Source organism: Furipterus horrens, unplaced genomic scaffold (assembly GCF_987537825.1).
Source record: "Furipterus horrens unplaced genomic scaffold, mFurHor1.1.pri manual_scaffold_3, whole genome shotgun sequence".
Classification (NCBI taxonomy): domain Eukaryota; kingdom Metazoa; phylum Chordata; class Mammalia; order Chiroptera; family Furipteridae; genus Furipterus; species Furipterus horrens.
Genome location: NW_028327173.1, coordinates 27,886,952 through 27,914,654, shown reverse-complemented (window position 1 = coordinate 27,914,654; position 27,703 = coordinate 27,886,952). Strand labels below are relative to the sequence as shown.

At 47.6% G+C, this 27,703-nt stretch overlaps 1 protein-coding gene across 4 annotated transcripts in view; it reads left to right on the top strand.

The window, feature by feature from the left end:
• Positions 1 to 240: 240 nt before the first annotated feature.
• Positions 241 to 27,703, top strand: part of HIVEP3 (HIVEP zinc finger 3) — a 110,785-nt gene continuing 83,322 nt past the window's right edge. For all 4 annotated transcript variants that reach the window (XM_090269231.1, XM_090269230.1, XM_090269229.1 and 1 more), the window contains exon 1: positions 241 to 326. The gene's annotated coding sequence lies outside the window, so the exon portion shown is untranslated. The remainder of the gene's footprint in view (positions 327 to 27,703) is intronic.

The window sequence follows — 27,703 nt, the reverse complement described above, 5'->3', positions numbered from 1 at the left end:
GGAGTGAATGGAAAGAAGTGGGTGGTCCGGCCCCTGCGACTTCCCCTGACATCACTGCCCAAATAAGGAGCTTCCAAGCGGTCGCGGGGCCGCCCGGAGCCGCGCCCGCCGCCGGCGCCAACCCGCCCCGCGCCCACCCCGCGCCGCGTGGGCCGCCAGCGAGCGCCCGGGGCACCGCCGGGCGGAGTCGAGCCGGGCGGAGCCGACCTAGGGATCAGGCGCAGCCGAGGCTCGCGAAGGCCGGGCGAGCAGCCCAGCGCAGCCCAGTCAAGCGCAGCGCAGCGGAGCCCGGAGCCGCGGAGCCGCGGAGTAGCGGCCGCCCGCAGGTAAGCAGCGAGCACTGGCTCACCGCGCCCCCGCGGCGGCCTGACAGCCCGCGGAGCCCAGCAGACGCGCAGCCCTGGCTAGGGCGGCAGCGGAGGGACTGGCGGGAGCCGGGCGGGAGGGTGAGGGCGGGAGTGCTGGAGGCGCGTCGGTGCCAACTCCCGGGACCTCGGGGACTCCTCCGTAGCCTGGGGTTGCCTGGTGCACGCGTTCTCCGCCTGCGTTTCCCCAACACTACTTGGGTTACCGTCGTGCGGTGACACTAGCACTCCCGCGTTCACACTTCTCTTGACACTCACTCCTGGCACAGCCCCACTTGCTGTTGGCGTGCACAGCCTTCGGTGCCCCTCTGCTCAGGCTTCGCACTCTCCTGCACGGTGGAACCCAGCACACTGGTGGGAACTGCTGAATGGGTTTGGCAGCCCTGATTAAGCTTCCCCCTGGAGGTGGCAGTTTCAGACCGTCAAAGCCACCAACCTTGGGCTTCTTGGACTTATTGGGAGTGAGTTAAACTAGCATTGCTCTGGTTCTTCCTGCCCCAGCCCTCCTTGCAGAATGGCACCTGGTACTAGGGGTCCAACCTAGGGGGACCTGTACCTGGCTGGCATGGTTAGGAGGGTGTGGCGGCTGTCAGGGAGCTACTCCCAGCCTCCCAGCCTGGGTGTTTCCAGAGCAGCTGCTACTCCGTGGGCATTTCTCTGAGCACCCTCCCCTCCCCTTCTCTTACCCAGTGCAGGGTGCTGAGGCTCCTGGCAAGAGCGGTGGGGGCTGCAGAACCAATGCAGGTGTTGTCAGCCTTGGCATCTTCCAGGGGCTCTGCTCAGTGGTTAGAGTTGCTTATATCGATAAAACATACCATGTATTTATTGACGGTTTGATCAAGGACACACGGGAAACTGGTAAAGGCAAGTTACGGGCCCATCATTTAGTGGCTCTGGGAAGATCCCTTAATTTCTTTCAGGCTGCATTTTACCCTCTGAAAATGGGATGAGGGTCTTCAGAAGAATGTTATCAGGGAGACTTGAGATCATATGAGTGAAACTGCTTAGTAAGTATAAAGCCCTGTGCACATGCCAGTTACTGTGGTTTCGATGATTTGGGGCTGGTATTTGCCATGGCTCTGCTCTGTGACTGAGGGAGACCGAACACCATTTCTGTCCAGTCATCTGCAAGGAAAGGGGCCTGGTAGCGGATTCCCCAAACTGTGTTCCATGGAGCATTAGTTCTGAAAGCTGTGCCACAGGTTTCCCTGTTCTAGTTAGTCTGGCAGATTCTGCTAGCTTGCTGTTATGCCTTTGGCCAGTTGCAATCAATATTGGCAAATTAAAGGCTCTGAGAAGGACTCAATAAAAGAACATGTTTAACTTTGTGAAACCCAACATTTCCCCGAGTTGACCCTGCCCTCTTTTCAAGTTACCCATGCTTGCTCTTCCAGGAAACAGTGCTTCAGGGGCTACCAGTGATGTGGGGTTTTAGAGTTGCAACCAAACTTTGAGAGCTAAGTTGTGATTGCTTTCTTTAATGAAGAGCAGGCAGAGCCCAGAGAAGTTGAGTAGTTCACATGAGATCACACAGCTAAACAGTAACCCAAAGTCACCCAGTAGTTAGTGGTAAGACAGACACCAGAACCCGGAGTCCTCATCCACTGCTCTCACCATTCAATTACATTCAGAAGTTGAGGATTCTCTTCTTGGAACCCATCTTGCTGCTTTATGTGGATGCTCTGCTGAATGAATTTGACAGACATAAGACTCTAAGTGATTTATTGTTGAATAGATTAAATGATGATCAGGTACCTACTATGTGCCATTTTTTGTGGGGACTTTAGCATGTCCAGCTCAACCAGATGTGGAATCTGTGTTGTAGAGTAATGGTACCAGAGTCATCACAGACACATATATACACACAGGTAGACTCCTACACACTCACACATCCACCTTGACACACAAATGCCTTTCTCCCTACACGCTCGCACATGCCCGCACACTTGATCCTACATACTCATTCACAGACATGCTCCTACATATGCACACACGCTCGCTCACCTGCTCCTATACATACACACACGCATCTACTCCCGTTGACACTCTCACACACCCATCTCTCCTGCTGTACTCTAGGCTGCAGCCAGGAGGCACTGGTGGCAATGCCTGTGTCCCCGTGTCCCCAGGTCCTCAGAGCTTGTGTCTGGCACCAACTCCCAGAGATGAGCGTTGAGCATGTGGGAAACCCTTGCAGGGCCAGCTTGATGTTTGCATTTCCTCAGTGTTCCCTCATTTCTCCTAGTTTGCACCCTACTTATTCCCCTACCTTTATTGGCCAGCTGTTGTTTGGTCACGTCTGATGTGACTGCTACAGCGCTGGCTTCTTATGTGTTGTTTGTTTTAATCAGCCACCAAAGCTCTGTCAGAGCAGGGACTTGGTCTCATCTGTGGGATTGGAATGAGTCCCCAGTGCCTAGCAGGATGCCTGGCACAGAGGAGAGGTGCAATAAGCATTTATGGAATGAGTGAATAAGTGAGTGAGTGACTGCTGGCTTCTAGGATGGCTGTGACCCAGGCAAGCATCCAGGGAGCTTTGCTGAACATGTCTGAGGAGTGTCCGCTGGGTCCTAGGCTCCTTCCTGGGGATTCTAGCAATGAAAGCTTTTTAGTCCTCTGTTCATGGGGCTTGAATTCCAGTGGGAAGAGAGGGCATGAGTAACAATGGACAAGATAACGGTAATGTCACACACTGTGAAGAAACTCAAACAAGGCAGTATGAACATTAGTGAGGACTAGGGGGAGCTAAAGATGGGGCCTGCGGAGTTCTGTCTGATGGATTGACATTTATCCTGAGACCTGAATAACGAAGAAGTGCAAAGATTTGGAAAAAGAGTATTCCTAGCAGCAGCAGGTACAAAGACCCTGAGGCTTGAAGGAGCTGGGCTAAGGGCACCTTGGGAGGCCATACTTGCCATTCACTGCTGATTCCCTTCCCAGTGCCCTTTGGAGGGCAGGGGGCCATTGCTGGTGTTTAACCTGGGACCTAATTATCTACATGGTGCAATCACTAAAGCCAAACTGAGTACATCCTGGGTTTGGAGGGGGTGGGGCTGCCTCTGCAGTCTCACAAGGCTGTCTTCCCCATCTTGTCTACCCCCCCTGACCCCTATTAGCAAGGGAAACGTTGGACTCCTAAGGCCCCTCCCAGTACTACCATATAGAATTTGATGCTCTGTTTGCAGGAGGTTTGCAACAGTTCAGGTGGTCCATCTGGAGGGGTCGTGAATTAGTTGTGCTGTTTCCATTATTAATAACCATGATGTCATACATCTGTGTGGTTCCTGATCGGCTGCAGAGCACTCTCTCCTATTATCCTGTTCACTCTGTGGACTCATCTGCCAAGTGGGGGAGGGTGTGAGAAGAGGGGGGTGGTGGAGGTGGAGAGAGCTCAGACACTGCCACACGCAGCTGCAGGCTCCCCCAAGCTGTTTCACCCCCCAACCCCCAATCTCTGCTTCTTCTGTTGCAAAGCAGGATACCAGAGAACTTACCTCCTGAAGCCCTGGGGGTGTGAAGTGAGACCCTGCATGTCAGGTGCCTGCACATCTAGGCACTTAGAAGCTGTTTGTTCACATTTTACAGACGAGGAACTCAAAGCTGAGAGAGATCGTGGCTTTTTCTGGTCCACTTCTGAATCTTCTGTGTTCCAAGCCCAGGGCTTGTGGGGACATGGTAGACCTTGAGTAACTATTTTTGTTGAATTGACTTGCCTTAATGTTGCACAGCTATTAAAGGGCAGAGCTAGGACTCAAACCCAGGACATTGGGCTCCAAAGTCTTTTTCATAAACAGCACACTGTTTGGGAATAATTGTCATGGTTAATAAAGACAGAATTTCACACCTCATCTGTGGATGATTAGAATTTTCGTTGCTTTGTTGAGAATCCTAGAATTGTAAAGTCATGGTATTCTTTGTAAACAAATAAATGAATTTCTTAAGAAACATTTTGGAACCTTCTAGAAGAGGGTGTAGATGTGAGAAAATGACCTCCTGAGAACTGAGAGCAGTGATTCTCAGAGAACACCAGGGGTGTCCTTTGCTGCCACCTGAGGGCTTTTAATAGGAGAGTTCCAAGTTCCACCCCAACTATCTGATTCAGAGCTTCTGGGGATGGCATCTGGGCATGTGGAGACGCACCTGGTACTATAAGTTCAGGCTGGAGATGAGGAACGCGGCCAGCTGGATGCCCAGAAATTCTGGCAGGCCCTTCCTCTGCCTCCAGTTTCCTCGTCCCAGGCCCACAAAACCCCATGGCAGGAGCACAGGCTATGGAACCCCACAGACCTGAGTTTGCATCTCCTGCTTTCGAGCATGTACCTTGGCCACATTCCTTCACTCCCCTAAGCCTCACCTTCCTTGTCTGTAATATGGGAATGCTCACACCTATAAGGTGGCTATATGGGTTACAGGTGCCCGTCTGTGTCAGTTATCTTATGAAATATCTGTGCCTGGCACATGGTACCAATAGTTTCAGTTGTTATTATTAAAAATGAATGATGATTTGTGAGTTAGCTGCTATTAAATAAACATGGACCAATTTAGTCCAAACACCAGACTTTTGACAAGAGGGTACACTCAGTGTTGTAAACAGCAGTCCTTGGGCCACAGAATACCTCTTCATGACATCGCTCCAGCTCAAAAAGGGGCCAGAGCCAATATCACTTTCCATACTGACAGATCCATGAACTCAGAGATGGGGACATGAGTTGTGGAGACTAGTGTTGAGTTCAGGCTTGTGCTCACCAACATCAGCCTGGTCTCCCATTCCTAATGCCAATGTGTAGGGCAGTTACAGGGGAAACATCTGGCTTGTGGGAGTCGCAGGAGGTTATACTTCTAACCTACTCTGTCGTTCATTCATTTATTCATCAGCAGTGGATTGAGTCCTTCTGTGGGCTCAGCACTGGGTTAAGCACTAGGAGACAGGTCAGAGTCTAGCAGATTCAATCACCCAGTAGCTGTGTGGTCATGAACAAGCTGCATTTCCTCTCCAGATCTCAGTTTTCTCATCTTTAGAATGGGGTTATTCCAACTACTTCACCAGAGGAATATCTTGTGGTTTTAAGGACCCATGCCTCTCTTGGGTGCTGTCTAGATTTTAGGGTCTCTAACAGAGTGGTTGGGTAGAGAACAAGGGCTTCGGAACCAGGAGGAGCTCCACTTACTGCTGGCTCTGCTGCAGACTTGCTGTGTGATTTGCTGCATTTCTTAACTTCTCTGTTTCCTTTTCCTCACTTAGATAATGTGGTTATGACACATCTGTTGCAGAGTACTGTGAGTGTTAGGTGAGATGATAGGGAGGACCTGGCTCTCAACAAACATAACCCTATTTCCTTTCTCTCTGGCTCTTGGCTCTACTGTCCTGGGGGTTGTTGCTTTTTGGAGAATCCCCTTCATCCATCTCTGCCCAAGCTTCTCAAGTACCCAGGATGGACCAGGTCGGCAGACAGCCAGATCGGAGCTCAAAGAAATAAGTACATGCCCCTGGCTAGAAGGTGAGCATAAGGAAGTGGTTCCAGCCCAAGAGGCGGGGAGCCAGGAGTCCTGGGTTCTGTCCTGGATGTGTCACTAGGTCACCATGCATTTGCCAGTTCCCTGCCCTCTCTGCATCAGTGTCCTCACTGAGGCCAATCTGTAGGGTCCCCTCCCTGGCTTTCTTCCTGCTCTGAGAAGCCTGCAGGCCTTTGATGTGCAAGTGCTGAGTGGCCACAGTAAGGGAGTGGGCCAGCTGGGCGTGGAGATTTCACCAGCTTTTTCCAGCCTGGGCTCTGCTGGAATTGATTGTGTAGAGAGGCCAGCAGACAGACTCTGGACAAGGAAGAGACTGTGGTTCCTAATTGGCAGAGCTGCTCATGGGAGAAGAGGCAGGTGAAGAGACACTAATGGCATTAAAACAAGTTCAAAGAAGGGCATTACTCCCCCTTTTCTTTTTCCTTCAAGAAGACCCAGAGGGCTCAAAGCCACCTGCTTCTCAAATGGCTTTCCTCTTATTTGAATTCATCAATATTTGTGGATATGAAGAGTTTGTTTTTAGGTTATTGGGATGGAGACAAGAGGTTGCAGAGTAAAACTGAGGGTGAGGTCATTCATTTCCTAAATATCTGTTAACACTTACCAAGTGTCAAGCACTGTGCTGAGCGCAGGGATACGGCAGCGACCTACACAGAAAACAGTCAGTTCTCCCCTGGAGCTTATGAACGAGGGGAGGGAGGTTGCTGAAGACAAAGGAGCATGTACACGTGCGACATGTCCAATGGGGTGAGTGCCATGGAAGAGGATAAAGCAGGGTGAGAAGTTAGAGGAATTCAGGGGGCTCTTGAAGGTTGGGATGGTTGGAGTCAGTGATAAGATGACATCTGAGCGGAGCTGTGAGGGAAGTGTAGAACTGAGACTACTTGAAGCAGACGTTTCTTTCTCTATGGGGTACATGAGAGTCTATGGAAAGATCTCACTTGTGGCTGAAATGATCAGCTCAGCCAGGCAGCTCAGACTCTGGTTTAGATACAAAATAGTGAGTCTAACTCATTATCATTGTTACAGCTACATTAGTAATAATAACAAGGAGCTCCAAAGGGCTCTAAGTGAATTTGGCTTTACGCCTTCAAAATGCCTGTACATATAGACTTTCTCATTTAGCCCTCTAATGAGGCAGAAGGTATCATTTCCATGTTGCAGATGTGGAATCTGAGAATTCTATACATAGAGTGACAAGCACAGGACTGTATCCCATGTGAGGGGCAGAGCAGACACCCAAACCCGGACTCTGCTGCCCTTGCAGGGTAGCTGGGCACTCAGCATACCACGTTGCATGATAACAAGGACAATATTTATTTCTTGAAAACAAAAATAAATCCATGGACTAAGGAGATATGATGACAAAATACAATATGGGATTCTGGATTGGATCCTGGAACAGAAGAAAGTATCAGTGGAAAAACCAATGAAATACTAACGAAGTATGTAGTTTAGTTAATGTAATATACCAGTATCAATTTCTAAGTTTTGACAAACATACCTTAGTGATGTAAGATGTTAACATTAAAGAAAGCTGGATAAAGGGTCTATGAGAACTTCCTTTTTTATCTTTGCAACTTTTCTGTCAATGTTAGATTATTCCAACGTGAAAAGTGTATTTAAAAATAAATGAATAATCCACATACACTCTGACTAGGTGGCCTCCTCAGGGTTACTTAGGAAAGCCGTAAGGGGTCATTACATTAAGTAATTGAATCCCTGCTGCTTCTAGTCATCCCAAGCATGCTATCTAGAGTTGTCTGTGTGAGAAGGAGCAAAATTATAAAACAATGCTTGTGACCCTGCTCAAGGAGGAGTGCACTCTCAGAAGTTCCTCCCCAGGAGGCTGTCCCCCAGCAAGTTTCTAGTATTCCATAGAACCTGTATTTTAGGCTACACCAAGCGTGCCCTTTCCCTGTGATGAAAGTTCACCAACTCATTTTCACTCGATGCTCTAGCAGACAGATGGAGACTGAGTTTTATCTCTAGAGCTGTATCATGTGACTGTAGGAATTGCAGTGACCAAGGGCTGTGAAAGAGTGTTACAAAGTAGTGAGAACAGAATGAGAGGCCTGGGAAGGCATTAACAGTAATCTGGTTTTCTTTTGTGGTAGGAAATATTGAGAGTCAGGGTGGGGTGTCTCTGGGAATGAAGGAAGGAGGCTGAGGTCAAGGGATTCCAAGATTTGGGGGTCCCTCCTTGCAGTGATTCCCCATTCACAAAACAAGTGAGCTGGCTTAGGTAAGTCTCTGGGAACCCTCTGGCTGAAAACCAGTGAGCCCAGAGCAAGCGACTGGCCCAGGTTCACCATGCAACTGCTGGGATACACAGCTTGGCCTGTCTGGGCGACCTGGTCTCCTAATGGTTTCCAGAGGGCTTGTGCCACTCACTCCATGGACCACCTTGGCACATGGGCATTGGGTATCATCTTGAAATGTGGGAGAACCAAAGATGCTCTGATGGACAGAAAACCATCATCATGGTCTGTTAGAAAACACTTAATATTTAAGAGTAGGATAGTCACTCCAAGATGGGACGGGCTCTTTATTTGAAGTAGGCTCTGCTCTTGTGAAATAAAGAAAGCTACCATTTCTCATGGTATGTTCCACAGAACGCAAGGGCTGCAGGATGGAACCATGTGTTATTACAGGGAGAAAACAAAAGTGCTGCCACCAAGTAAATTTGAGAAAGTTTAAAGGCATTTATACCGCAGGACTTCTGGAGCTTTAATATGTAAAAGTGCATAGAAAATCTCCAAAAAAAAAAATGTGTGTGTGTGTGTGTGTGTATGTGTGTGTGTAGAGGCAGACCTCATGTGCAGCTTTCTCATCTTGATTGATTAGAGCATAAATAAATATGCAAATAATAGAATATGTATATATATTAATAATATATATGATGTATATGTCTGAGTGTATATGCATGTATGTATATAAAAAGAACAGCTGGGATAGCACTCCATAGAAAACATTTTGGGAAACACTAAAGTTTTCTGAGGTCAAAGCTGAAAAGAACAAAATGAAGGCGAAATTGTGACTAAAATTTGTTTCTGCATGTCAGTTTCAGCATGTCAGTTTCTCTCATTTATTTCCTATTTTGTTAACTTAATTTCTTTTTTATCATAAGAAAAACTAAAAATGGCATGCAAATGATCCTTCCCCCTCCCCTATGAGTTGTGCTCATAGGAGACAGAAGTATTACCAAGCTCATGTGACAACTCAGTGGTGGGTCTCTAACCCAGAAACCCACATGTGACATTGGTGTTTTTGGAGCTAAAAAAGAACCTTGTTGAAAAATGCCACTAAAGGCCAAAATTCTGCCTTTGTCAAGTGTGGCTTTCACATGAGGGCTCTCCCAGCATGTCCATATACACAGGTGTGTTTGTCAGCCTGAAAGGCGAGCTTCTTTACTGATCTGTGTACGTGGTCAGTGGACATGCCCAGTTAGGTGAGAACACCCTTTGATTTGATGACAATTTCTAAATAGGCTGACCTTTACCCCACTCCTTGGGTCTGGCCTGGCCCTACTCCATGCTGCTGTTGGGAGAGTCCTATAAATCACCTGCCTTCCCTTTGAAGCTTTCACAGACTGGAGCCCACCTCAGCCTCCACAGTTCACTACCTGACTCTTACCCCCATGCAGAAATCCTGCCCCTACCAAATCCTGCTCCTTACTTCTCTAGGCATGTTCCCAAGCATGTGGATGTCCCATCTCAGATGCAGGGTCCCTTCCATTTGTGATTGCCACAGTCAGAAACTGAACTTCAGTTTCCTTATCTGGAATATGAGAACAATGTGCTCATGAAGACTCCATAGATAAAGGATAAATAACAGGAAGAGAGGAAATTTAGGAGAGATTTTCTTTCTCTCTGGGTTAGATGGGGGGAGGCAGGAAGCATCACAAACATTTCATTTGAGTATGCCGTGGTTGGCTCAGCTAGTCCCTCAGACTCTAGCCTGTCATCTGACATGTGTGACTTCAGACAAGTTATTTGAGGTCTTCCAGTTTCCCTTTTCTCGGCCGTGAACATGAGCTGATGTTACCCTCTCAGGGTTTTGATTCAATACTATGAAGCTTGTGGGAAGCCTACAACAGTGCCTGGTGCTACGTGTTAGTTATTATTATTTATGAGAATTTCATCAACTAAAGCAACAGTCAAATTTTTTTTTAATGTGTTAAGGTTATAAACAGGTAGTTGTGGAAGTGAAAAAGCCCATATATGTATGACTAATTTTCTAGCTACTAAAAAGCAAAGGATTGTAAGTTAAAGTGCTTATAGATGACAAATATGTAAAAAGGTAGAGAAAATCTGGTGCTGGCAAAGGCCCGGGAGACTTGCGAGCCTGAATTGGTATCAATGAAAATTATAAATGCGCGTGCCTGCTTTGTTCCAGCTATTCTCTAGCTATAGAAAACCACAGTACATGTATACCAGACTAACTGTGTAAAAGGGGGTTCCCCTCCAGCATCGTACACAACAGAGAGAAATTAGAAATGGCCTCAATGTCCAGCAGTGGCAGTGCTGGAAAAACTTACAGGACATTCCTACTGTGGAATATTTTGCAGCCATTTATAAAGAAACAAGTGAACCTACAGACCCTGACATGGGAGGACATTTACAACATATTCTCAACTGGAAAAAAAGTCCCATGTGTGATATATTTAATACAATCCTATTTTTATGCAGAAAAAATGTAACAATTATATATGTGTGTATGCATGTAGATATGTTTCTTCATGGAAACGGCATGGGAACATAACAGGGAACTGTTAGTGGTAGTTTTATCTGGGGAGTAGAATTTGGGGTGGTGAAGGAGGCTTGTCCACTTTTTTACTTTAACTACTTCTGTATTTAAAAAATATAAAATACATATTTTTATACAAAGGAAACAAAAAAGAAAGCCCAAGACAATGAACAGCAATGACTAATCTCTACAGTACAGGATTATTGAGAAGATTAAATGAGGTATTATTTGACAAACATCTAAGACAGTGCCTAATGTCTAGGAAATGCCCCCAAAATGCTTCCATCCTCTTCTTCCTCCCTCCCTAGATTCCACGCCACCCTCTGCCCCCTTTCATGTCCATCCCAATGTTCCTCTCCTTGCCCCACGCCCCTGCCCTTAACTTCCCAAATATAATCCCAATAGACAGGCAATGGTGATTACAGCCCTATCAGTATACCCGCTGCTTGCCTGGTCTGGAGAAGCTGCCCTACCTCATTTCCCTGCACTTCACCGGGTCCTTTCTTCTTGGTCCCCTTTGAAATGGCTGCTTTCACTGATTGCTCTCAACCATGCCTCCTGTCCCCCAAGGAGCCTCTCCAACTCGCAGTGCAGGGCCATCTTTATCACCAACACATCCCCAGAGTGAATGTTCTCATTTAGGTCAGGTCTGCTTGCTGATTTGTTTCTCTTATATCTCTTCTCATGGCCATGCCTTCCCACTCTCAGCATGTGGGCTTTCCTGGGTCCCTTCCCCCACTAGCTTCCACCTGGCCCCGATGAATTCCATCATGTCTGCTTAAAATCATTTTACTTCCAATTTGCTAATTTAATTCTAGTCTTATAGAATTTTGGCAACCCTGCCAAATTGGGTGCCAGATGCAGATTTAATGAGTATATTTTCAGTTCTTTCCTGTCTGCATGAAGATACTGAAGAGAACAGGGCCTGGAACTAGTTTCTGGGGGGCTCCCTGAACATCCCCACCCCCTGCACCTTTGGTCCTGAGTCCCTGGACATGACCCTCCAGCCAGGTCTCTAAGCGTCTAATGGGAACAGCTCACACTCTGCTCCTCAGAGAAGGGAACTGTTATTGCATCATCCTCCCAGTCCTAGAAGCCCCAACCCAATTCCCATCATTTGGACTTCACAGGAAATGTATTTGGAGAAAATTACTTATTTCCTGTGGCCAATGTCTTCCTGCAGCCATGTGCAGCTCAACAGATGTTCAAGGATTCTTCTGTTTAACAAACACATACTGAGCACTTTCTAGAGTGATTTCTCAGAATGTGGTCTGCTCACTACCTGCCATGGAATTATGGTGAGTGAGAAGCATTTGGTAAAATGCAGATTCCTGGGCTCTGCCCCTCAGCTCTAGAATTAGACAATGGAACAGGGTGGAGCCTGGGATCCCACCGCCCAGGGGATGCTTGTGCCTCTGGAATTTCTATGTATGGGTTACCGCGTTTGAAACTCATACCGATTCCTTACGGAGACATTTTTATCTCAAAGAGTAAGACTCGCAGTAAGTCCCATGGGTGGCTCAAGGCTCAAAGTGGTGAGCTCAAAGCTGGGACTTTGCTGGAGGCTTTTGATTGGAAGTATAAGGCTCTTTCCAGCTCTGTCACAGTGACTCGGGGCTGAGTGCTATTGCCTGTGATCACAATACGCTGCTCAGGACTGGCATGCAGCATGTCTGCTCTAGGGCGCCCACACAGGTGCTACTCTACAGACGAGGAAACGGAGGCTGGTGCTTCCCCGGCCAGGCTGTCAAGTAAGCAGCACTGTGAAAGCAGGAGCCAGGACCCACGCCACATCTGATCCTAAACCCTGTGCCAGGCAGCGCACTGGGCTGAACAGAGACTAAATGGAAGTTCCCGCAAGGAGCAGGAGAGAAAAGCTGGGCTCTCTGGCTTTGGCACCAAGGGCCTGCCTGGCCTTTGGGCACATCATGTCTGCTTTTGAGCTTTGGGCTTGTTATCAGTACAGGGATCTCCACACTTTTTAACTGGTGGAACCTCCCCTAAACCTCACTTCTTTTCAACCCAAATAAAATCTTACACTGAATTGCGATATGTCCAGAGAGCAAAGTGGAGACGCCCTGCATGTCTCAGTGCTTTCTGGGACGCAGTTGGGAAACACGTTATTTAGCATTTAGCACAGGTCATTTGTGTGCCTCCTCCCTCCGCCATCCACCCCGACGTGCCATGGTAGCTACAGCCTCAGCTTTGGAGTCTGGCACATCAGAGTTCAGTCTGGGCTCAACCACCCTGTGGCTGTGTAACCTTGGACAAGATATTTGCCTTCTCTGAGTCTTTGTTTTTTTTCTCTGTAAAATGAGGATGATCATAGTTAAGTTGAAGTGAGGATCAAATAAACTAGTGCATGCAAAATATTTATCACAGTGCCTAGCATGTAAAAGGTGTATTGGCTCTTGCTTTCCTTTGACAGAATAGGATATAAAACATGAGAAATTATGGCAGAGATTTCCCCAGACCCTAAAGACACCATGTCATATGAGTGAGCGGCATGGACATTTGTTGGTCTATATATTTCAGCAAACTTTTTAGCCCCTACAAGGGAGGAGCTCTTGTTCTAAGAGGAAAACTCCCTGTGGGGTGAGGGGGCATTGGGAAGACGCAGGGATTGGACTGAGCTTCCCTGGTGGGATTCTCAGGGTAGGAACACAGAACAGGCTGACAGGGCTTGCCCTAAGCGAAGGTGAGGTGGGGGCAGAGGGGGTGGAGGCCACTTCCCTCTGTGGGTTCAGCTGCCACAGGGCAGGGCCCAGTCATAGCCTAGAGGCCTGAGGAGGGAATAAAAGTGAGAGCATCATGGGCTTCCAGCCTAAAGGATGCCCATCAGATCCCAGTGCTTGGTGACATGAGGTCAGATAAGAGTTGGGACACTGTCAGGACCTGCAACTCAGGGGTGGTGAGGATGAGGAGGAGAGGTGGGAAGTGAGGGTGCTCAGCCCAGCCTGGCAGTCAGATCCCTGGGGCAAACCCACACACGTGTGCTCCCCCACCTGGAGTCAGGCTGCAGGAGGCACGCACCCCAAGTCATCCCCAAGCCCTGGAAGGGCCTCCAACCTAGAACCCCTTGAGTCTCCAGTACCCACAGTGCACAGCGACAGGGAGCATGAGTGTGTAAAAGCAAGTGGAACCCCGAGGAAGGGATGTCTTCTGTTTCAGTGGGATTGCTTCTGGCTCTGCTCCTGCAGTCGCTGTGGAAACTGCACGTGCCTGGTTCAGTGTGGAGACATGATGAGTTTTCCAAGGGAGATGTACATGAAGCAGGCAGCCAGGAAGTTGTCGCCGCTGTCGCCGCTGCCGCCTCCACTGCCAGTAGGCTGTGGGTGTGTGTCTGCCTGCCTCTCCCCCCACCCTTCCCAGCGCCCCTGTCTCCTCTCCTTCTCTGCCTTTCTCCTGAGGCTGTATGTGGGGGAGATATGTTCAATGCAGCATGGTAGGCAGAACAATGGCCCCGGCAAGATGTCCCCACCTTCATTCCTAGAACCTGTGAATACGTGACTTTACATGGCAAAAAGGAATTAAGGTAGCCGGTGGGATTATGGTTGCTCATCAGCTGACTTTAAAATAAGGAGACTGAGGTAATGAATTTGAGGAAGATGGCAGCACAGGCAGACATAGCTCGCCTCTTCACACCACCACATCAAAATTACAATGAAAATATAGAACAACCATCACTCAGAACCATCAGAAATAAAGTTGAATGGAAACCTGACAACTACGGAATTAAAGAAACCACATCCATTGCGCCTGGTAGGAGGGGCGAAGACACAGAACAGGCTGGTTTCTCACCCACCTGTGGTGATCAAAATTTGGGAGGATTATCTTGGGGGTGAGGAGTCCCAGCCCCACACCAGGCCCCCCAGCCCAGGGTTCCAGTGCCAGAAAGGTAAGTCCCCACAACTTCTGGCTGGAAAAACCAACAGGAATTGAGTCAGTGAAAGAAACTGCTGGAGCCCCAAGCAGTTCCTCTTAAAGAATCCACACACAGACTCACCTGCTCAGACCCACTCCCTCTGAGCTCCAGCACTGGGGTATCAGCTTGAAAAGGACCAGTGGTATAAAGGGAGAAACTGAAGTGTCTGGCATCAAGGCGAGCATTGTCTCTTTTCTAAACCCTCCCCTCACAGAGCCTGCAAACTGGTGCCTTACCTGAGACTCCATCAACCTGGAAAACAGTTAGACCCACCTTGGAGATCCCTAGAGTTTCCACTCCATTCAACTTCTGGGCCCACCCAAGCTGCTTTTCCATATGAATGGCTGCTCTTGGCTCATGCGTCACAATTTCTAAATCCTATCAAACAAGCAAAAGCTAACCTTAGTGAGCCCCAGGCCTGGCACTAGCAACAGCCAGCCTAGATTCACAGCTTGGCTTCACTTGGGAATCGCCAACCCCAGCATAAGTAGCAGCCATCTCAGATTGCTTTATAGCTCAGTCAGGGTGGCCCTGGGAAGAACACAGGTGGGGGCTGTCCTTGGCCTGTACCACCTGGGAAACCCCAGGACCAGTGCACCCAGTGAATAGCTGCAGACCATGTCAGAATACCACCACCCTGCCCCTGCACAGCTGATCCTTCATAGAGGGCAGAGGGTGGTGGTCAGTGGTCATAGCCAGTCCTTGCAGCTGACTGGACTGGGTAAATCCCTCTCATTCACCTGCCAACAGCAACCAAGGCTCAACTACAAGAGAAGGGTGTACTCAGCCCACACGAAGGGTGCACCTCAAGTACCCAGCTTGGGTGATAGGGGAGGCTATGCCACTGGACCCTACAGGACACCTACTACATTAGGCCACACTATGAAGACATGGAGTCAAAGCAGCTCTACCTAACACACAGAAACAAACACAGAGAGGCTGCCAAAATAAGAAGACAAAGGAACATGGTCCAAATTAAAGAACAGGTCAAAATTCCAGAAAAAGAGCTTAATGAAATGGAGATAAGCAGTCTCTCAGATGCAGAGTTCAAAACACTGGTTATAAGAATGCTCAAGGAACTTAGTAAGGACCTCAGCAGCATAAAAAAGATTCAGTCAGAAACGAAGCATTCACTAATAGAAATAAAGATCAATTTACAGGGTAACAGCAGTAGAGTGGATGAAGCCAAGAATCAAATCAATGATTTGGAACATAAGAAAGCAAAAAACAACCAATCAGAACAAGAAGAAAAAAAGAATAACAAAAAATGAGGATTGTATAGCCTCTGGGACAACTTCAAGAGGTCCAACATTTACATCATAGGGGTGCCAGAAGGAGAAGAGAAAGAGCAAGAAATTGGAAATGTATTTGAAAAAATAATGAAAGAAAACTTCCCTAACTTGGTGAAGGAAATTGACATGCAAGTCCAGGAAACACAGAGTCCCCAACAAGATGGATGTGAAGAGGCCCACTCCAAGACACATCATAATTAAAATGCCAAAGGTTAAAGATAAAGAGAGAACCTTAAAAGCAGCAAGAGAAAAGCAGTTAGTTACCTATAGGGGAGTTCCCATGAGACTATCAACTGATTTCTTGAAAAAAATGTTGCTGGCTAGAAGGGATTGGCAAGAAATATTCAGTCATGAAAAGCAGGGAGCTACAGCCAAGATTTCTCTACCCAGCAAAGATGTCATTTAGAATGGAAGGGCGGATAAAGAGCTTCCCAGACAAGAAAAAAGTAAAGTAGTTCCTCATCACCAAACCATTATTTTATGAAATGTTAAAAGGACTTATTTAAGAAAAAGAAAAAGATCAAAACTATAAACAATAAAATTGCAAAAAATACAAATATATCAACACTTAAATCTTAAAAACAAATTAAGCAAATAAGAACAGAGACAGAATCATGGATACGGAGAGCATTTTGATGGTTGCCAGATGGGAAGGGGGTGTAGGGAAATGGATGAAGAGGTGAGGGGATTAAGAAGTACAAATAAGTAGTTACAGAATAGCCATGGAGATGTAAAGTACAGTATAGGAAATAGAGTAGCCCAAGAGCTTAAACACATGACCCATGGACATGAACAGTGGTGGCACAATTGCCTGAGGTAGGGGGGCAAAGGGGGAAAAAATCAGGGTGACTATAATAGCATAATCAATAAAATATAATTTAAAAAAAAGACAAAAAAAAATGGGAGACATTGTAGATTATCCACTTGAGCCCAATGCTACCACAAGGGCCTTAAAGTGTGAACAAGGATGAAGAAGGAGACTCGTTGTGACTGTTAGATTGTGAGGAAGGCTCCACCACCACTGCTGGATTTGAAGATGGAGGAAGGGGCGATGAACCAAGGAATGTGGGCAGCCTTAAGAAGCTGGGGAAGGCGAGGAAATGGATTCTCCATAGAGCTTCCAGAAGAAATGGGGCCCAGCCTCTACCTTGACTACAGCCCAGTGAGAGCCATTTCAGACTTAGTAAATTTGTTTTGCTTTAAGCCACTAGGTCAGGTGGTAATGTGTTATGGTGGCAGCAGGCAGTACACCAGGGAGACTGGGATATAATGGGGAGAGGTCCTCTGAGAGGAGAATTGCCGATGTGTTCTTTATTTTCCCGAGATCTGATTGTGGCTGGTGCCTTATTCTGGGCACAGGTCCCCACTGGCCAGCACCCTGTTCCTGTGGAAAGTGACCTTTCCTCCTCAGTGAGCACCCAGCTCTTTAGAGCCCTGAGCAGGGTCTCCTGTGCAGATTCCAGCTCATCAGCCTGGGATGCTACTCCCCATTGCCCTCCAAAACCCTTTGGTGCTTCAAGTTCCCTACCCATCCACCCAAGTAAGTTCTTTCTTTCTCTCCAGATGCTTTGTGCCATTCTTGAGGCATTTGTCACTCTGGGAACCTTGTTTGTCTGTGTTTTCACCACCAGTATGCTGCTGCCCCTCCCCCCACCCCTCCACCCAGCAACCCCATGAGAAGAGGAATAGAGCCACACACCAGGGCATTGCCAGAAGCTAGATGAAGAATGAGTGCCTTCTGCCGGTTGGAACTAGTTGTGTCCCAGACTTGTAGGAGCCACGCTCTGTCATGTGCTGGAAGAGCCAAACCTGAACACAGGGTGCCCAGGGTTCAGTCCTGGCTGTTGCACCTGGTAACTCTGACCTTGGACAGATCCAAGAGGTTGATGTAAAAGCCCTTTGACCACACTGCTGTCCAGGGTAAGCATCACTGTCAGTGTCACTTTTCTCTCCCGGAGATGCAGTCGGGAGTAACAACTCCTCCCCCAGCTGTGACACATGTCACCACCCTGCCCGGGGGCCCTTCTCCCCTTGCTTTACTGGGCACTTACCCATATGCCTAGACCTGAGGGAGACTGAGAGGAAACATGGAAAAGCAGGGTTGGGACATGGGCGAGCTGGATGAGGTGCCCAGGGTACAATATATAAGGAGGTCCTCCACCACAGCATCATGCAAATGTGGCATGGAAAACCTAACCCCACTCTCCGTTTTATAGATGAGGAAACTGAGGCCTAGAGAGTGGAAACGACTCGCTCAGGGCACAAGGGGAGCTAGGGGTGGGTTGGAACCAGAACTCAGCTCCCTCACCTTCAACTCTGGAGCTGGTCCACTTTCCTTCCAATGACATGAGTAAGTGGCTGAATGAGTTTGTTTCTGCTGCATGTTTACTGAGTACCTATTTTGTGTTGATACTATGTTAGGGGCTGGACTACAGCTTGGTGACAAGACAAACAGGGCCCGGTCCTCCACTGAGAATTTATATTCTTTAAGCAGAGGATAAGTAATTACGTATTAGTCCTTTAATTGCAGTGATGATACACGCTATGCAGGGCATGGTCAGAAGTCATGGGCTGCGCACTGCACAAGTGCATGTGGAGGTCCTATCGTGGGTCCTCCATTTAAGAGTTCACAATATAATTTGGAAGATAGGACCAGAGTCCTCAAAGTAATAGCACAAGACCATGGTTAACAAGTGGGGAGAGCCAGGCTGGAAGAAAGGCCCAGAACTGCAGCCCTAGCTCCTTCTGTAGGGCTCTCACCTTCTCTCCCTCCAGACCATAGATAGTCAGTCCTCATTGGGAGTCTCAGAGGAGGAGCCCTGAAGCTAGAATGGCCTGGGAGACCAGAAGGAATGAGGTATTGCCCTGTTTTGGGGGGCGGCATTTCTGTTGTTCTGGACTGGGTTCAAAGGCATGGAGCATGTGACGGCAGAGGGGCTGGAATTTTCCAAAATAAAGAAGGCTTGTCTGCTTGGACAAAGCCCAGCTCTTGGCATTGCCTATTCTCTGTGATGTAGGGCCTAGAAAGAACGTGGCTTCTAGGAATTAGGCATCTCCCACTAGGGCCCTGGGTGGCTTTGTGCCTCTTAGCTCTCTAGGTGCTTCCCTGTGCATGAAAAATGCGCATGGAAAGGCACAGGGAGATGGGGGTGCTGCCATTTGACTCAAGTGTCCTGCCTGCTAGGCAAGGCCAGCTCCTGGGCCGCTGTGATGGGGACCTTGGGGTGTCAGTTCCACCTCTCCCACGTGCTAGCTGGGAACTTGAACAGGCCATTTACCTCCCTGAGCCTCACTTTTTCAAAACTGAGAATGGAAAAGACCTATTTTGCCAAATGTTAAAATTGAATAAAAGGGATGAGTATGCAAGGGTGTTTGAAATCCCTGGCTCACAGGACATGGGAATTGCCATCTAATGAAGACATTCTGTCAAGGGTCAAAGGGGCACCTAACATATTTCTAGAGCTGGTGACCCATTTTGGCTTTCAGGAGGAGCTGAGGAAGACACGTGGTTCTCTCTGTTTTTCTTCTGTTGGGAAGAATTATTCTGGCTGGTAAATAAATCAGCTCCTGGAGAGTTTGAACAGAAGGGGTTCTTAGAGATGGGCATATTCTAGTCTTTGGTTTGACAGAAAAGGAAACTGAGGCTTGGAGGGGAACATGATTTATTCTCAGCCACATGGCCAGAGCTGGGCCAGACCCCAGGTCCTGCCTGCCTCCTGCCATCCCCCATCTTGCCAGCCCCATAGTTCTGGGAGCTTAGCTATTTAAAGGACGGCAGGGAGAGAGAGCCTGGTAAGGAAGCAGGAATGTGGCCCAGAAGAGGGTAAAATGATAGGAAGGTGAGCACAGTCTGGGCCAGTCGTGAGCAGAGTGGACGGGAGGAAGGTAACAGCAATGGAGGTGACATGCCTTTCAGAGTCTCCTCCTCTCTAACCGCCCCAAAGCCTTGGCCAATCTCCAGGTTCCCAGGCCACGCAGCATCAGACTGCTCAGGGTCCTGGTGCTGCAATGCAAAGAGAGATTGCAGGTCCCCTGGGAAAACCCTTTGGTCCAGGTGGACTGGGGACCTGCCAGTTTGGCAAATTCACCTGCTGCTTGTCCTGGGACCACACCCCAGAAGACAGGCCAGTGGTGGTGTGTTTATTCATTGTTATTCATCACTCATTCATTCCACATGCCAAGCACTGTGCTAATAAGTACTGGAGGTACACAGACAGTACATGTTGTTCTTGCCCTGAAGGCGCTCGCCGACTGAAGGGAGGATGGGCATGCATGAAACTAACTGTCACAGTGTGGTGTGGTCGGTATTGCAGCAAAGCTCTGGATGGAGGGGCAGGAGGTGCAGGAGTACCAGCCTGACCCCTGAATGATGGTGGTGCTGGGGCAGAAGATGCAATTGCCAGAGCTGAGCTTGCAAACGTGGGTAGGAGTTTGCCAGGCAGAGAGGGGAGGAGGAACTTCCCAAGAGCGGGGACAGCATGAACAAGATTTGGAGTCTGGGAAGAAGGAAGCGTGTTCAGTATTATCAAGTAGTTGAAGGGCAAGGGGTGAGGGAGAGTGTCGGGAGATGGGTGAGGTTGGAAGGTCACCGTGGTCATATGGGGAAAAGACTATGGAATCTGGATTTCTGGTGGCGGTCATTAAGCATGGGAAGTGGTTGTAGAGAACCAGGATATGTGCGTATTCTGTGACACAGAAACACCACTCTGTGCCCCATGGAGAGCGGGCCCCATGGCAGTGGGGTGGGGAGGAGCTTGGGCTTGAGACACTTATGGAGCCAATTCACTGAGAACCTAGTGGCATAAGGAACGTGGGGGATGAGGAAGCGGCAGAGGTCAGCAATGGCCCTTGCACACCTCAGGATTCCTTGCATGACTTTCAAGGCCCCCATGCTCAGATTCAGTCTGACCCTCAGCTGTGGGCTGCTTGCCTGGGATTCAGTCATGGAACCTGGGCTGGGATGGTACTGTGAGCCCTTTGGGGTCCCAGTCCCTGGCTGACAGCTCGGTCTACTGGTTCCCTCGAGAACTAAGAAGAGTGTGTGGACGCTGTTGGGCTGTTGATTCATCTTCACCAACACGCCTACAGATATTTCCCTGTGTCACCCAGGGGTAGTAAATTGAGAGAACTCAGTGTTTATGCACTCATTTATTGTTGCCAATTATGCTCAAGGCTCTGTGAGTGATACAGAGATGAATCACACACATCCCAATCCTGTCCTCAAAGATCGTGTGGTTTGTCTGTGATGCCAACAAGCATTCATATGTATTATATTCCACACACAGGGGAGAGAAGGTAGATGCTACAGTGGAGAGACCAAATGCTGTAAATGAGAGATTTTCCGGGTCTGAGAGCGTAGAGCATGGAGGGCTTTGTGGAAGAGGTGGCACATGAGCTGGGCCCATGTGGTGGATGTGGTTGGAGATGGCCACAGTGACCTGGAGGAAAGCATTCCAGACAGAGAGAACTATAGAGAAGCACTAAAACTCTGAGCAGGCAAGTTTGATAAACACAGGGCTTTTGATGTCAGAAGCAGCTTGGCATATTTGTGAAGGACGTCTCAAGGGTAGACTATTTTTCAAGAGGAACCCCTGAAGGATTTGGGGCAGGGAAGGCCATGGTGAGAGCTGAGTGTCAGGGAATCTACCCAGCCTTATGGAGATGGAGTGCAGGCGCTATTGTATATTGGTCCAGGGAAGCGGTTGGCCATCGGGGTCTTAGCAAGGGTAATAGAAAAAGAGGACTCCATTCATACTATTGACACCTATGGAGGCTTTAGGCCAGAGACTGTTCCAAGCACTTCATATGGATTAACTGATTGAATCTCCCCCACATCCAGGAAGGTGCTACTATAATTCCCACTTTACAAATCAGTTTACTGAAGCTCAGAGACATTAGGTAAGTAACCTGCCTCTGTTCACACAACTAAGACATGAAAGAGTCAGGATTCAAACCCAGGAGCCTGTGCTCTTAAATCCCATCTAAAAGCAGCCTCCCAAAGGGACTGGGCAGAGGAAAGGTAGCCCTGCCACAGTTGGGGTCATTCTTTCTACCCATCAGACAGCCCCAAATGTGGGGCTGTCTGCCTTTGGGGCTGACCCAGGCACGCCTCACCCGTGTAAGTTGTGAGGGGCCCCACAGGGCCCGATTTAGTTCACTAGTTCCAAACAGCCTACATATAGGTGGTGACAATGTAAATAACTATGCAATGGAAACTTCCTATGGAAAAAGGTACCCACCAGAACAGCCACAAAGTCCCAAAAAAGGAACGGCAGAGCAGACGCAGAGGGCGCAGCAGCGAAGAGTTTCCTTCGGCACAGCCCTTTCTATCTGACTGAGGTGGCAGTGGCGGGGTGGGGGAGGGGCGGCACTGGGCACAAGGGGAGCAGGTTGGAATCAAGACCAGACGCTTGTCTGGGTCCCTGGAGGGCCCTGGGCCACCAGCTTCGCCTCTGAGCTAAGGAGGCAGTTGTGTGGGGGCAGAAGGCAGCTCTCCCTCCAAACACACACCTGGTTTCACAGTCACCCCATCCCCACTGTGGGCAGTGGTTGAGGCTCTGCAGTCCTGGGGTCTCCTGGCTCTCAGCCCACTTTTATTTGTGTTCTCCCTGTGAGTAAGTTGCAGCAGTCTTGTTATGGGATCTGCGACCTTCCTGTTTTAGAAGACAAAATCGTTGTGAATATAAGGAAAGCTAGAGGATCAGAAATAGCCAAAAGAGGACCAGGGAGAAGGTCATGTTTTGGAACGTTGACTCTTATTATTTAATTCTTGCACTGACCCAACATACGCACTATTGCTCCCGTTTTAGGGCTGAAGAAACTGAGACCTGAGGCATTAAACGACTCACCTGACGCCACACCACAGCAGAGACTAGTGGTGCCTGGTTTTATCCAACGCCAATGCCTGGGCTCCACTGCTCTGCGAGGCCGTCCACATCTCTGCTTTCTAAGCCTTTGAGCCCTCAGCTGTCAGGTGGTGAGCAGGTGCTCACCTGCCCGTAGCACCCGTGTGACCACGAAACAGTACAGGGGCGGCACTGGCAAATAGCAGGCACTCAACAAGTGTCAGTTTCCTTCCCTCTGTCTCTAAAAATTGGGGACATGTTATGAGCCTTCCTAGGGGAAAGCAGCCCAAGTTTGGGGCTCCTTGGGAGAAAGGGCCATAATCGCTGATTTTCTGACCAATTTTCCCTTCCAGATCTATAGCACCCTGAGGCAGGGGCCAGGGCTACTTCACCTTTGCATCCTAGGGTCTAGCCCAGTGACAGGGAGCGTCTTGTCCACGGCAGCTGGACCTCAGGTGTGGGGCAGTCCTGTGGGCTTTCTCTTGCACCAGCTTCAGGAGGCTTCTGGGGAGAGAGGTCCGCTGTGAGGTGTGGCCTGGTATAGCAGGAAGCGACTCCTGGAGCCCCATCTGAGCCCCAGCAGTACCTCGACCGCTCATGCAATCCCACAGCCCCGCAGCCCCTGGGGTTTCATCTACACCTCCTCTTCCTGCTGCTTTCAGTGCCTCTTTCCCCCTCCCCAGCAGTGCCTGAAAACCATGAATATTTTCAATATGTAATCCCAATACAGAGTTTATGGGGCTGGATATTTCTGCCTATCACTCAATGGAATCCATTACCCTGCACTTGAAGTCCCTCTTTAAATTCTCAATGCAAATGGAAATGTATCACCATCCTCTATTTTTAAAAACTCTGCTTTTCCTGAAAAACATATCCCAGGTGTTCGCAAAGCATGCCCTGCCCACATCAAAGGCTCTGGGCTCCGCTGTCTTTCTCTCTGCTCACTTTCCATGTTTGGGACACACTGCTCCGTGGAAGGACGCAGGCGCTTGTCTGGAGAATACCACCAGGAACCAAGAAAGATCCAGAAGGAGCCTCCAGGCTGCCCAGTGTGTGTGGCAGTGTTCCCAGCCTCAAGTGCAGGCATTTGAAGCAAACACGAGCACCTTACTAAAGTGAGACCCCGAGCCTGGCCACAGGGAAGGAGGCAAGAAAGCTTGTAGAGCCAGCTCCCAAAATAGAGCCAGAAAGGAGAGATTTTCAGAGGGAGGGTGACTTGGAAGGTCTCTGACCATAACTGAAGCAGAGCAGGGGCATTTACTGAGTGCCTCTTGTGTGCCAGGTGCATGCTAGATCTCTCACAGACCTGGTCTCATCTGATCCACACAACAAACCCAGGGAGGTATGATCTTCACTTTTCACTGATGAGGGAAGTGAGGCTCAGAGAGGTGAAGGAACATAGCTGAGGTCACACAGCTATTAATGGGTGAAGCCAGCATCTGAACCCAAGTTCTCTGATGTCAGGGCTGACTCTCTGGGCTGTCCAGGCTGCTTCCCTGGTGTCGGGTAAAGGAGGCATGCCAGTAATTCTCTCCATTCCCCCTCCCCGTTGCTAAGCAGCCCAGCATGATCCACAGAGATTACTCCATGTGATTCTGCCATGTGTGTTTCATGTCTTGGTTTTTCTTTCTTTCTTTTCTTTATTTTTTATTGACCTGCAGACCATAATAGCAGAAATAAAAACTGAAATAGAAAGATAAGTCCTACAATTTCCTACCCCAAGCAGATCAAACTCAACTTATGCATGTGCCGGCCCATCTCCAGATGTCCCATTCAGTGTCCAGAGGGCAGCCCTGGCCTCAGAACCAGCCTTAGCCACCTTTCCCGGGGTCAGGGTGTGAGGCCCACTGGCTTCCTTGCCAGCCCTTGGAAAGCCACTTTGCTGTGATCTGTGAAGTTGTCCCAGAGGGCATCTGGCTTTTTCTTTAACCCTTCATCAGCTGAACTTTCCCTGAAGTCATGACAATCCCTAGTGCCAGGGCAGGATGTGGGGTACAACGTACTGCCAGTACAGGACATGGCTGGGATGCTTTGGTTCAAAGGGAAGGGGGAAGGGGGAGGGCGGGCCTCCCTCCCTGTGGTTTTGGGTGGGGCCTGCAGAGGAGCTGGCCCTGGTGCTTCCTGCCCTGGGAGGGTGCCACCTTGGAGATGGGCCCCTCTTGCCCTAGTAGGCCTTCCCTGTTCAGCTGTTTTAGAAAAATAAGACACTTTTATATCATTTTTAAATTATGAAAGTGGTACCTACTTGTTGTAAAAAGAAATGAGCAATATAGAAATGTATAAGGAAGAAAATGCATTCTCCAAGCCCCACCCACTCCAAAGTCCCACCCCTTGGACAGGCTGGCAGCTTGGTGTTTTCCTCCAGGTCCTTTGTAGCATTCACAGCTGCACAGGTAACACGTGTGTCTGGGATGTTGGTTTCCCCTTTTTTCACACCATCTTATTGAAAGGACCTGTGTGCAGCCTCAAAGTATGCCAGCTCCGGAGTCAGACAGACTTCTGAAGTTCACCACCCGTCAGGTCTCCTAGCTGAATCTAATGGGGAAATGGGGCCAGCGGCCGTTCCTGCCCTGAGCAGGCTGTGAGGAGTAAGGGAGATCAGCCATGAGAAGCATTGAACCCTGTGTCCAACACGTAAAGCCACAATGAAGCTCTATTATTGATAGTTTAGATTTATTTTTAATTAAGAAGTTATTGTCCCATTACTGTTCCATTTGGTGGATTTATCATCATTTACTTATTAAACCAGTTCCCTGCTGATAGATATTATATGGTTCCCATGTTCACTGTTACAAATGGTGCTGCAATGGGCATGTGTACGTGTGTGTGTGTGTGTGTGTGTGTGTGTGTGTGTGTGTGTAGGCTTGTGTAAGATGATGGCGAGTGTAATTGTGTGTGTGTACTCGTAAAGCTGCTGGCTTAACATAAATTTTGGTCACTCTCAAACATTGGATGGTAGCAGTCATTTTCCTCTTTGCCAGTCAAATGGAAGAAAAGAGATATTGACTTTCAATAGATATCCTTTCATTATTACTGAGGCCAAGCATCTTTGCATGTCTTTATTAGACATTTTTATTTCTGGAATAATGATCTGTTTATTTCCTTTCTTTCATTAGCTCCGTGTCTTTTCTTGTTTTGTGGGTGCTTATTACATATTACGGGTATTGACCCTGTTTTATTTATGTTGCAAATATCTTTATGTAGTCTGTCGCTTGCTTTGTACCTGTTGGTGGGTCCTTTTGATATATGTAGTGCTTAACATTTTTATGTAGTGAAATTTATTAGTCTTTTTTTTTTTGTAAGAACAGTGAGGTCCAGTTCATGTTTTCAACGTTATTTTCCAAGATTAAATTATAATAATATTCTAATAGTTCTGGCATTTTTGTGGATTTGCTTCTATGTCTCATTAATATCTTTAATCCAAATAAATTTCTGTTTGAGTGTGGTTCATGTACTATATTTAAAATAGACTTCTCCACCCTCTCATTCTGTATCCCAGTTTGTCATACCATTTATTTTACCTGCTTGTTTGTCTACTGCTCATCTCGCCTCGCCAGACCCCCTGCTCCACAAAGGCAGGGACCTTTCCTGTGTGTTCACTGCTGAATCTCCAGCGCCCAGAATGGTGTCTTATACATAGTAGGCACTTAATAAGTATTTTTTGAATGAATAGACAATCAGAGAGTGGTCACAGTTCTCCTAGTTAAATAATCCAGTCTTTCTCCATTAATTTGGAATTCCATCTTTGACAGCCTTTTCTGTTTCTTCTGTCACTATTGATCTATTTAGGACTTCTTCCTCTTCTTCAGTTTTTACGATTTATAGTTTTCTAAGAAATCATCAATTTTCAAATTCACTGGCATCACATTATGTATCCAATTCTCTTAAACTTTAAAAACTATTCATATACATGTTTACATTCCCTTTCTTAACGCTTATTTGTGATTTTGCACTTCGCTGCTAATCGGATTAGCCAGAGGTTTGTCCATGCTGTTGGTCTCGGAGAACCAGATGCAGCTCTACGTTCCCGTAACTGCAGCTGCTGCCCTTCTCGCAGCAGTGTCTTTTTGTTTCTTCCTTCTAGATCATTTTGGCTTATTTCTCCTTTTTCAGCTTCTCAGGTTAGATGCTTAATGCATTGAGTTTCAACCTTTCTCATTTTATCATAAAAGCATTTAAGGTTTGTATTTTCCTCTAAATGCAGCTTTGGTTACATTCCACAGATTTTTTAAAGTAGCGTTCTCAATGTTGGACATTTATGCATATTCTACAATTTCAGTCTTGCTGTCCTTTTTGACTCAAGTTATACTTAGAAAAGCAGTTTTACGTTGTCATGGGCATAGGTTACTTTCTTTTTTTCCTTTTCTTTCTTTCTCTCTTTTTTTTTTTTACTACTTGTTAATCTCTAATTCCATTGCACTGAGAACTGGGACTGTTGTGTTGGAATTGGAGATCTTGTCATGTAGTACTAGGTTATTGAGAAAAGGGCATTTTCTGTTTCTTGAGTATGTATGAAGTTAGGCTTATAACTACCTACAAGTTCTCCTAGTTTTCACGGGAGGTTGCTTGTACTATAAAATTGTGAGTAATATGCTCAGCCTTCATTGTTGTTTTACCTTCTTTTTGTGGTTTTAAGAATGCATTATTTCATGTTTTATGGTTCAGGGTGAAGGTAAAGGTTGATGATATATGTGTCTTCTTGGAGAAATAGATTGAGCAATATAAAATAAAGCCCCATTTTATTCTATTTCACATTTTTGCATTTTGGCTGATATTAATATTACTTTCTTGCTTTTTTGTTTTGTTTTGTTTTTTACCATTTTGCCTCTTACAGCTTTTTGCCATTTCTTTGCTTTTAACCTTTCTTTGTCAATTTAAATGTGTCACTCCCAAACAGCCTATGGTTGGGTCTTTTAGACTGATTTAATTTATTCACATTCTTGTATTTACTGATATGTGCGGTCTTACTTTCTCTATCTTATTTTATGTCTTTTTTATGATACTTTTTTCATT